Genomic DNA, 11,650 nt, shown 5'->3' with positions numbered 1-11,650 from the left:
TACATGTTCGGCACAGCATTGTGGGCCAAAGGGTCTGTATTGTGCTGTAGGTTTTCTATGTTTCTATATACAGTACCTCCAGTCGCCTCTTTATTATGTACCTCCTATACCTGAAAAAGCGACTAAGAGAGTATATTTGTGGTCTTCTGCTGCTAAAGCCGATCCATTTCAGGGTTTTATTTGTTGTGCATTTAGAGATGCTCTTCTGTTCACCACTGTCATAACACATGGTTGTTTGAGTTACTGTCATATTGCTCTCAACTTGAACCAGTCTGCTCCTCTCCTCAGACTTCTCTCTTTAACAAGGCGTGTTTGTCATAGAACTGCTGCTCTGATGTTTTATTTTTTAGTTTTTTGCACAATTCTCTAAAAACTCTAGAAGCTTGTTTATGAAAATCCCAGGAGATCAGCATTTTCTGAGATACTCAAACAGCCCTGCCTGGCATCAGTAATCATACCATGGTCAAAGTCAGTATGATCACATTTCTTCCCCATTCTGATGTTAGGTCTGAGCAACTATTGAACAGCTCAACCATGTCTGTATGCTTTTATGCTTTGAGTTACTGCCACATGACTGGTATGTTTTAAAGTTGCCTCGAAAGCTGACACAGCCTTCAGAGGGAAAGGAGCCAAGTATTGCATGAAAAACCCCTTCTTCATCACACCTGTTTTCTGCTCTGCTCTTTCCTCAGAGGCAGGCTGCAGAAGAGGTTCACCCTCTTATTTTCTAGATTCCAGCATATGACTTGTCCAAATGGAGAGTTTCCGCGTTTTCACACTCTGACTCCCTGACTCTACTTTGCAACAAGTGAAGAGCATTGCTGAAGTTCAGAATACAAATTTTATGTAACTGTGTAGAAGCAGAATTGACGTTTACCTTGTGACCACTCAAGCGGACTGCCGATGATCCCATTTTTGAGGGGAATCCGTGACAGGTACAAGGATAGAGGGATCAGCAGGAGAAACTGGCCACATGGGGGAGGTAACTGGAGCTATTAATTTGATTTAGACATGATTGCATAAAAGCTTAAATTGCTTTAAATGTGTATTGCCATCGTCTAAACTTCAACATTTAACTAATTTATCATTATTAACATGATTGTTCAATGTTTTAGGCTCTGAGACACTCTGATATAACCCTCTGTCTCGGTAAACAATTTCTCCAACAACTGCTACTCCTGTGGGTTTAATTTAAATCCCCTGCGCTGTTGACAACATACGTGGGGAGGGGGAGCTATTCCACTCAAATCCAAAATAACACTCAATATGCCCTCAACATGAATACTTGATAAAGTGGCCACTGACTGTATGTCCCTGGTATTCAAATGCTGCAGACCATCCTTTTCAATGTTCAATGTACTGTGCATTCAGAGATGTTCTTCTGCACACCACTGTTGTATCACATGGTTATTTGAGATACTGTCTCCTTCCTGTCAACTTGAACCAGTCTGTCCATTCTCCTCTGACCTCTCTCGATAACAAGGCGTTTTCATCCACAGAGCAGCCACTCACAAGATGTTTTTTTTTAATTTGCTTTTTTTTTGCATCATTCTCTGTAACTTTACAAACTGTAGTGTGTGCTAATCCCAGGAGATCACCTGTATCTGAGATACTCAAACTACCCCATCTGGCACCTAAAATCATTCTACAGTCAAAGTCATTTAAATTACACTTCTTGCCAATACTGATGTTTGTTCAGAGCAACAACTGAAACTTTTGATCATGTCTTTTCTCTTCCTCAGGTAACTTTTTGCCGTGAAGCCTTTCCTCAATGACACATCACTGTTGACATTTTAACTCAGGCAAGAAAAAAAAGCTTCTGGAGGAACTTAGGAGTCAGACGGCATTTACAGATGTAGTGTGGTTAACATTTTAGATTAAGCCCCTGCTTCATGACACCTCCAGCAATTTACTTTTGCGTCAGATTATAACATCTGCTGTTGCTGGTGTCTCACAATTTGATTTTTCTCATCATTTTTATCAGTCATTGGGAATTGTCCTTTATTTTGTTAATTATAATTATGATCTTTTGATATTCTGGCCTGTTACCTCAACACACCTACTTATCACTTCCTCCTGGGTGTCTGCCTCCTTCTCTTTCTCCTATGGTCCAATATCCTCTCCTATGAGATTCCTTCCTCGACAGCCCTTTACCTTACCCATCACTTGACTTCACCAATCACCTTCCAGCTAGCCTGAGTCCCCTTACCCCACCTTTTTATTCTGCTGTCTTCCCCTTTCCTTTTCAGTCCTGATAAAGGGTCACAGTCTGAAACGTCGACACTATGTTCATTTCCATAGATGCTGCCTGACCTGCTGAGTTCCTCCTGAATTTTCTGTTTGTTGCTTGTCATATGATCACACGTCAGCCTAAGTTGCCTCACTGTGCTTTCTAATCATACTTCCTGCCATCTTGTTCCTTATTTTTTATTTACAATAATTTCTCTCTGTGAAGTGCTGATCAGCCTCGTGAATAAATCAATGGGGATTTTGATTCTTCTGATTAGTTTCCTACCTGGTGAGTGACAACCGGCATGGGACATTTTTACTGTTCATTTGGGGGTCTTACATCCTATCCAGAACAGTGCTTGGATATGCGTAGATATTAAAGATGCCAGAATCTGGAGTTCAGAGAAAGCTGGAGGAACCTAGCAGGCCATGCAGTGTCTGTCAGGGGGAAGTAATTGTCGATGGTTTGGTTTGAGACGTTGCATTGAGTGTGAGTGGAGAGTGAAGATGGTGTAAATAGGAGGGAGGACATTGTGAAACAGGGTCAGTTACATGGTCTGTACGCCAGAGTTCTGAATGAGGGAACTGAAAAGATTCTGAAGCCATGAGTAATGATTTTGCAAGTATGGTTCAAGAGGACTGGAAAATTATAAATGTCACTCATGTCTTTAAGAAGGGAGCGAGACAAAAGGCAGGAAATTACAGGCTAATTAGCCTGATTGCAGTGGTTGGTAAGATGTTAGAGTCTATAATTAATGATGAGATTTCAGAATATATGATATGATAAAATAGGCCTAAGTCAGCATGATTTCCTTAAGGAGAAATCTACCTTACAAATTCATTGGAATTCTTTAAGGAATTAACAGGCTGGATGGGGAAAGGATATTTTGTCTGTCAGTGGATGTTGTTTACTTGGATTTTCAGAAGGCCTTTGACAAACTGCTGCATTAGTCAAAGTCAAAGTAACTTTATTATAAAATACGTTCATGTCACTATATACTACTGTGAGATTCATGATGTTTTTAGGGTGATAATGTACTTAACGGTGTGCAGGGCATATCTGTGATGGAGTAGGCTGTGTCCACTGCCTTTTGTAGGTTTTTCCATTCAAAGGCATTAGTGTTTTCATATCATTCCATGATGCAACCAGTAAGAATACTCTCCACTGTGGATCTATAAAACTTTGTCAAAGTTTTAGGGTACAGTTTGATCTTTGAAAACTTTTAAGTAAATAACACGCTGCTGTACTTTCTTTGTAATGATAATTACAAGCTGAACCCAGGACAGATCCTCTAAAATGATAACAGCAAGGAATTTAAAGCTACTGACCCTTTCCACCGCTGATGCCCTGCTGAGTGCTGGCTCATGGACCTCTGGATACCTCATACTGCAGTCAATAATCAGCTCTTTGGTTTTGCTGATGTTCAGTGAGAGATAGTTGTTGTGACACCATTCAGCCAGATTTTCAAACTCACTCCTAAATGCTGATTGAGTACACACAAGTGCTGAAGGAACTCAGCAGATCAGGCAGCATCTACAGAAAGGAATAAGCAATTGATGTTTTGGGCCAAGTCCCTTCATTGAACCCAGTTTCAGGTCAGGGCCCCCTCCCCAGATCTGGATTAAATTGGAAGACTGTCAGTATCGAAAGTAGATCTGATCAGAAGGAAGATGTGTGTGTTGTGTGTGTGTGTTGTTCGTCCTTCGGTGTCGAAGACGACCACCACTTCTGTCAGGTGGAGGGTTTGTGACTGTGGGTCCGGAGGTGACTGGTGAGGCCAATCCAGGCCCTGAAAGCTCGCCCATATGTGGGACACATGAGGGTAGGTGCTGCAGTGGAAGTGGAGGTAGCTCGAGCCTTGCGCGCGGCGCGTTTCCTCTGAGCCTCTGCGGTGCGTCTGATTTCTGCTGCATACGCTCCTCTAGTGGTCCTGTCCCACCAGGTTGGGCGGTCCAGAGCAAGCGATTCCCAGCTACTGGGATTGATGTTGAGGTCTTTGAGGGACACTTTGAGCAGTCTTTGAAATGTTTCTTCTGCCCTCCAACTGAGAGCTAGCCCTGGCTCAGCTCTCCATACAGCAGCTGTTTTGGTAGTCGACTGTCAGACATCCTGATGACATGGCCAGCCCATCTGGCTTGGGCTTTCTGTAGGAGGGTGTAGACGCTGTGGGTGTTAGCCCACTCCAGGACCTCCGTGCCTGGGACTTTGTCCTGCCATCGGAAAGCGAAGAAGTCTGCGGAGGCAGCTCAAGTGGAAGTGGTTGAGCTGTTTAGCATGTCTGCTGCAGACAGTCCAGGTCTCACTGGCATAGAGGAGGGTGGTGAGAACTACTGCCTGGTAGACCTTCAGCTTGGTGGTAAGACTGAGTCCACTCCGCTCCCATCCATTCTCACGGAGTCTCCCAAAGGCAGCACTGGCTTTGGCAATTCTGTTGCTGATCTCTGCATCTATGTTCACCGCTCGTGATGTGTAAGATAAAAGACGATACAGTTCTGTCCCAGGTTATGAACTCCTAATCTAGGGACACTTCTACATCTGAAGAAGACTCTATAATGTTACTTAATTCAAAAGTCCCAAGTATGTACATATGTTTACACAAAGGTTGTCCTTGTGTGGGATTGTAGAGAAGGTTTTTGTCAGTTACAAGAGGACATAGGAAGGTTGAAGTGCCGGAGGGTGAAATGGTAGATGGAGTTTAACTCTAAAAAATATGAAGTGATACATTTTGGGTGATCAAACTTGAATGCAGATTACAAGTTTAATGCAAAATTCTTAAAAATGTGGAGGTCCAGATTGATATTCAGTTTCAAGTCTGTAAATTCCCCAAAGTTGCTGTACAATTTGAAAGGGTGTTAAAAAGGTGTAGAATGTGTAGGACTCTAGTAGATTAGGGGACTGAGTTCAAGAACCACAAGGTAATGTTAGAACTTGATAAAACTCTGGTTCAAACTTTGTATTGTGGAGTATAGGGCATAGATTGAGTGGACAACCAGCACCTCTTTCCCATGGTGACAATGACCAATATCAGAGGACATCCATTTTAGGTGAGCAGAAGAAAGTTTCAGGGAGATATAAGAGGTAAGTTTTTTTTTACACAAAGAATGTTGGGTCCCTGGACTACACTGCAGACATGCTGGTAGAGGCTAACAGAAACAGGGACGTTTAGAGACTTTTAGACACCTACAGTACCTTACCAGAGCGTAAAAATGCATTCTCCCCAGTTGGAAGTTTTCATGTTTTATTGTTTTACAACATTGAATAACAGTGGATTTAATTTGGCTTTTTGACACTGTTCAATAAACCATAAGACATTGAGGCAGATGTAGGCCATTCAGCCCATCAAGTCTGCTCCACCATTCAAAAATGGGCTGATCCGATTCTTCCAGTCATCCCCACTCCCCTGCTTTCACCCATACACTTTGATGCCCTGGCTCATCAAGAACCTATCTATCTCTGCTTTAAATACACCCAATGACATGGCCTCCACACCCACTTGTGGCAACAACTTCCACAGATTTACCACCCACTGACTAAAGTAATTTCTCTGCAGCACATTTCTAAAAGGACGTCCTTCTATCATGAAATTGTGCTGTCTTGTCCTAGAATCTCCTACCATGTGAAGTAGCTTAGCCATATCTAATCTGTTCAGGCCTTTTAACATTCTGAATGGTTTTATGAGATCCCCATCTTCTCCACATACACTCCATCCTGGTTCTAGGCCCTTCACTATTCAAGAGGTTTCAATGAGAACCCTCACTGTCCCAACCTCATTCTTCTAAACTTCAGCAAATACAAACCCAGAGCCATCAAACACTCCTCATACATTAACCCTTTCAATCCTCAGGTCGTTCTCCGGAACATCCACTCATCCCTCTCCAATTATATCACATTCTTTCAAAGATAAGGGGCCTAGAACTGTCAACAATATTCCACATGCAGTCTGACCAATACCTCATAAAGCTGCAGAGTCTGTATGATTTCTTGACAGAAGAACAAAAAATGCTTTACAATCCCACCGTTGTACTTATAGGTGTGCACAGGATTGGGATCAGGTTTAAACACAATGGTTCAGTGGCCTTTTCACTTTTCTTTACCACATTGTTATTGTTGTTCAGTGATCTAGTTTCTGAAACAGAAACGCTTTGCATCTCTGCACTTGTTCTCATCAGCTTATTGAGCCATGGTTGTTGAGAAATTTTCCAAGAAGTGACAGGGTAATGCAGAAAGAAAGCGGAGCAATATGTCAATGTTTAGCATCTGTTGTTACTTCTCTATATTCTGTTTGCTAAGACAAATAAAGAAAACAGAAGTTCTGACCACATCCTTCACTGAGATGAACAATACACAGATGACAGCAGTGACTGAGGCAACAGAGTCAGCACTCATACTATACAATGTACAGAATTTAAGTAGGGATACATTCACGGCTAACATACTGCATTGTATTTCCCCTAAAATAAATGTAAAAACCCAAAATTACAAAAGCTCTCCATCTATTCTGAATTATTTTTATCATTTATCTTTTTACATACAATGTGAAATTAAATGTTTATACACAATTGCGAAGTCAGCAACAAAAATTCAGGATAAAATAAATCAGCCGCATTCCTGCATCACCTCAACCCTCACACTACAATGAAATCAAAAGCACACACACAGAGTGCTGGAGGAACTCAGCAGATCAGGCAGAATCTATGGAAATGAATAAATAGTTGACACTTTGGATTGAGGCCATTCTTCTCTTCTTCCTTGATCTGCTGAGTTCCCTCCAGCATTTTCTGTTAGTTGGATTGGATTTCTAGTGTCTACAGATTTTCCAGTGTTTACAATGAAGTTAAAGTTAAACAATTAACATTGTTCAGTTAAAGTTCAAGATGGCGCCGATAAGTGGCGATTCTGCGTAGAGCTCCATCATCGAATACAACACAGTTCAACACTGCCACTCTCCCTCAGTAATGCACTGGAATATTAGCCCTGGGTATCTGCTCAGGACTCTGGAGTGGGAAGTGAACCCACGATGTACTGACACAGGGGAGAGAGCACTGACACAGTAACAGCACTGACTGCACTTCACACCAAAATCATCGGCTGTGGTGTCATGGACCACATACTGTAAGTGACCTGCAGGTGTTTTCACCGTCATGTTCAAAAATATTTGTTTGCATTAAGTTGTTCCTTTCTCCTCAAATATGAAAATGCCTCCCTCAGTTTCAGGTGCATTGTGGGCAGAGGAATATATCGGAGGATATGTGGGAAGAGCAATCACAATCGATTGTCACTATGAAGCAAAGTACCGCTCAGCCACAAAGTATTGGTGCCGTGGATGGACTCGTCACTGTTCAGTTTTAGTGGAAACAAAAGGGCAACACGGACGGAGTGGACGAGTGTCAATCACAGATAACCCGGAACGGGGAATATTTACTGTTACTATGGAGGATCTTCACTCTGGAGACACAGGATGGTACAGCTGTGGAATTATAACACCAGGTTTCGATCCATTGTTTAATGTACATCTACAAGTATCTGATGGTAGGTTTCTCAGGGATTGACTTTGTGCCTTCCATAAAGTAAGTGTCTCATGATCTTTATCCAGACCCTGTCCACCCCTCACTATCTCTGCATTCATATCAGTGCCAAATGTTTCTCTCTATACAGCAGGTCTCAGAACCCAGTTACAATTTCATTCTCTCCTGAAAGCCACCAAACATGTGACAGATACCTCACAAGCTGCTGCCTTTAAACCTCCTGTACATAATAGAGTGGCCACTGAGTGTATGTTCATGGTCTTTTGCTTCTGTTCCCCATCCACTTCGAGGTTTCTTGAGTTGATCTTTCAGATGCTCTTCAGCACACCGCTGTCGTAACGTATGGTGATTTGAATTCCTCTCACCTTTCTGTCAGTATGAACCCATTTGGCCATTCTCCTCTGACCTCTCTCAGTAACAAGGCACTTTTGTTCACAGAATTACTGCTCTCTGGATGTTGTTTCATGTTGTTCGTACCATTCTCAATAAACTCTAGAGACAGTTGTGTGTGAAAATCCCAGGATGTTAGTAGTTCCTTAGATATTTAAACTACCCTGTCTGGCACCAACAATAATTTCAAGATCAAAGGCACTTAACTCACATTACTTCCACATTCCAGTGTTCGGCCTGAACGTTGACTGAAATTCTTGAATACTTCTGCATGCTTTGATGGGCTGAGTTGCTGATGGTCTGATTGACTAATTAGATATTTGCATTAATGATCAGGTTAAAATTTGTACCTAATAAAGTAGCAGAAGAGTCTATGATTTTCATATGTTCATTCAGTGTCTGAATGTTTAATTCATTCCCACAGAACTCATGTCTGCTCCTGTGGTTCGATATCTGTCACCAGCAAATGTCTCACGTCTCGGGGGCTCAGTGTCAGTTTCCTGTGAGTCCTTCCAGGGATCCCTTCCCATTCAGTACAGATGGTATGAACAAACCTCATCTGGGTATCCAATGATCTCGGATACCAATGAACTGACTCTACATTGTCAATCCTTCAACCACACACACCATCAATATTACTGCAGTGCCTCAAATCGGTTTGGAGCAAGATCCAGTGCAATGTTTAATGTGACAGTCTTCAACAATCAAAAGATCTGCAGTTACGTGACAGAAATCAATGGCACTAGTAAGTTCTAGTTTCAAGGAAGTATACATTTAAATATTTAATTTTGTTACTCTGTTACTGCTGCTGTTATACTTCTAGTGAGGGTAAGGAATTTCTTTGCATTTGTATAAGCTACACATTGCAGCCACCATGGGGTAGAAATAAAGTGCAGAGAACAGTTAAGTCTGTCACTTGCTCCTGGAAGATGTGGAACATCTCAAACATAGTTGGACTTGCACATCTGGACAAATTGAGAACATTCCATTAACTATTCTGGCTTTACTTTGAAAAGTAGGTATCGACTTCCGATTCTCATAAAAGCAGAAGGAAGGACTTACAATATTGCAAATATTAGTGGGAACGACAGAAATTTAGCAATATCAGGGGCAGGGATGAGTGTTGTTGCTATTACTAAGCAGAATGTGCTTGGGAAGCTGAGGGATCTGAAGGTAGATGAGTCATTTGGACCTGATGGACTACACCCCAAGTTTCTGAAAGAGTTATATAAAGAAATTGTAGAGGCATTAGTGGTGACCTTTCAAGAATAACTAGACTCTGGAATGTTCAAAGGATTGGAAAATTGGAAATATTACCCCACTCTTTAAGAAGGGAGGGAGGCAAAAGGAAAGAAATAGTTGACCAGTTAGAAGGACTTCAGTGGTTGGGAAGGTGTGGGAGTCTATTATTAAGAACAGGATTTTGTGGTGCTTGGAAGTATATGATCAAATATGGTTTCCTTATGAGGAAATCATGCCTGAAAATCAGCCTCAGAGTGAAAGGACATCGCTTTATTTTATTTCTTTCCCGATAGAGTACAGAGTAGGTCCTATCAGCCCTTTGGGCCACAACACTGAAGGAACTCTCGACAATCCCAATTAACTGTAACCTAATCACAGGGCCATCTGCAAGGGCTAATTCTCCTAATGAGTCTGTCTTTGGACTGTGGGAGGAAACAGGACCACTTGGGGAGACCACATACATTCCACATGGAGGATGTACAGACTCTGTACATTTAGAACAGAGATGAGGAGGATTTTCTGTAGCCAGAGTGTGTTGAATCTGTGAAATTCAATGCCATACGTGGCTTTTGAGGCCAAGACGTTGGGTATATTTAAAGCGTACTTAATAGTTTCTTAATTAGAAAAGGCTTTAAAGACTACAGGTAGGAATCCTGGGAATGGAATTCAGTGGGGTAATAAATCAGCCTTGATAGAATAGTGGAGCAAACTATATGGGCCAAATGGCCTAATTGTCCTCCTATGCCTTATGGTCTCATTGCCTTTGGTCATTTCTAGCTTTTGAATATCTGAGCAGTCCAGGTAAATTATTAACTGCTGAAAGTTAGTTTTTGGTTGTTGAATAAAAATCGTCACTCACTTTGAGAAGTGAGAAGGAAATCCATTCTTTCTGTGAAAAAGGCTGCTGCATTTAAAGATTACAAAAAGGATAATAAACCTTCAATTCCCTTTTAAACTCAAAAGGAATGTCATTCCAAGGCGAGGGATGGGCTGGTGTTCAGCTTGCTGCACAGCAAGGTTTGCGTGTCTTTACGCTGAACTGAGGGTGTGGTTGGCAATTAACGGGCTCATGAATCGACTACAGTGATGACTGGCTTCCTGGCTGTGGCCTCAGTTTTGTGAATTTCAGTTCCAAATGTTATTTGCTTACTTTGATTTCCTCTTTTTTCTGTATACTGGATGTTCTATTTTTTTTTAATGTTTGCCTGGAAGGAGGTGAATCTCATGGTTGTATATGGTATTCATTCTTTGATATTAAATGTACTTTGAACTTTAAATTTTGAGACTGAAGTGCAATCTGATTGGCTGTGATTCCAAACGCTGTCACACCAATGCAATGAAATAGAATTCTGAATTTAACCTTTCAAAAGTGTGTAGCAGTTTAGAGAGGATGCTGCAGAGTCAGAGAGTTATAGGTTATGGAATGAGGAGTTTCACCCCAAATCTTAAATGCTGACCACAGTGTCTTCTGAGCTTCGTGTATTTCCTTGCAATTTGCCTCTATCCTTCTAAAACTTCCCTGTACATGAACTTGTCCAAATGTATTTTAAATAGTTTATTTGTACCCATATCTAGCACTTCCCCTGGCAGCCTTTTCTACGCACACACTGCTCTGTGTGGAAAACACTGCCACTCCAGGCTCTCTAAGAATTTCCCCTCACTCCTTAAGATGAGGGTCTCTAGTTTTCGACTCTCCTACCCTGTTTTCTACCCTGTCTCCTACCCTTCACTGTTTTCGACAGTGATTATCCACTGTCCCTTTGCCAACAAAATGAAGTAACACAATAGAATCTATGTAAAACCACACACAACAAAGACTGACAAAAAAACAATGTGCGAAAGATGGCAAATCATGCAAATAATAAAAATATGTGAACAAATAATACATAGAACATGAGAGGCAGAGTCTCTGAAAGTGAGTTCACAGCTGCAGAGTCAGTTCAGAGCTGAGGCGAATTGAAAGATAATCCCGGAGCCTGATTGCTGTCGGACAACAACTGTTGATGAACCCTGTGGTGTCGGCCCCAAGACTCCGGCACCTTCCACCTGATGGTAGTACCGAGAAGAGAGAGAGACGGGTCAAATGCAAGCAGACAGGACAGGCTCTGGTGGGGGGGGGGCGAGCTTGCTGGCACAGAGCAATGGAGCTGAACACCGGCTCATTTTCATGTAAACTTACACAACTCTTTCCACTGTCCTCCAAACTGCAGCGTAAACCATAACTTATTAAATGCACTACCTACATTTTCATTCCAAATGATTA

General features: G+C 41.8%; 1 long non-coding RNA gene across 1 annotated transcript in view; it reads left to right on the top strand.

Annotated features, from left to right (window-relative positions):
* Positions 1 to 7,727, top strand: part of LOC140717034 (uncharacterized) — a 44,099-nt gene extending 36,372 nt beyond the window's left edge. The window contains exon 3 of the long non-coding RNA XR_012096424.1: positions 7,439 to 7,727. This is a non-coding gene — a long non-coding RNA (uncharacterized lncRNA). The remainder of the gene's footprint in view (positions 1 to 7,438) is intronic.
* The last annotated feature ends 3,923 nt before the right edge of the window (positions 7,728 to 11,650 follow it).

Source organism: Hemitrygon akajei, chromosome 27, assembly GCF_048418815.1.
Source record: "Hemitrygon akajei chromosome 27, sHemAka1.3, whole genome shotgun sequence".
NCBI lineage: Eukaryota > Metazoa > Chordata > Chondrichthyes > Myliobatiformes > Dasyatidae > Hemitrygon > Hemitrygon akajei.
Note: the sequence above shows the minus strand (reverse complement) of the source record. Positions and strands in the feature narration are given on the sequence as shown.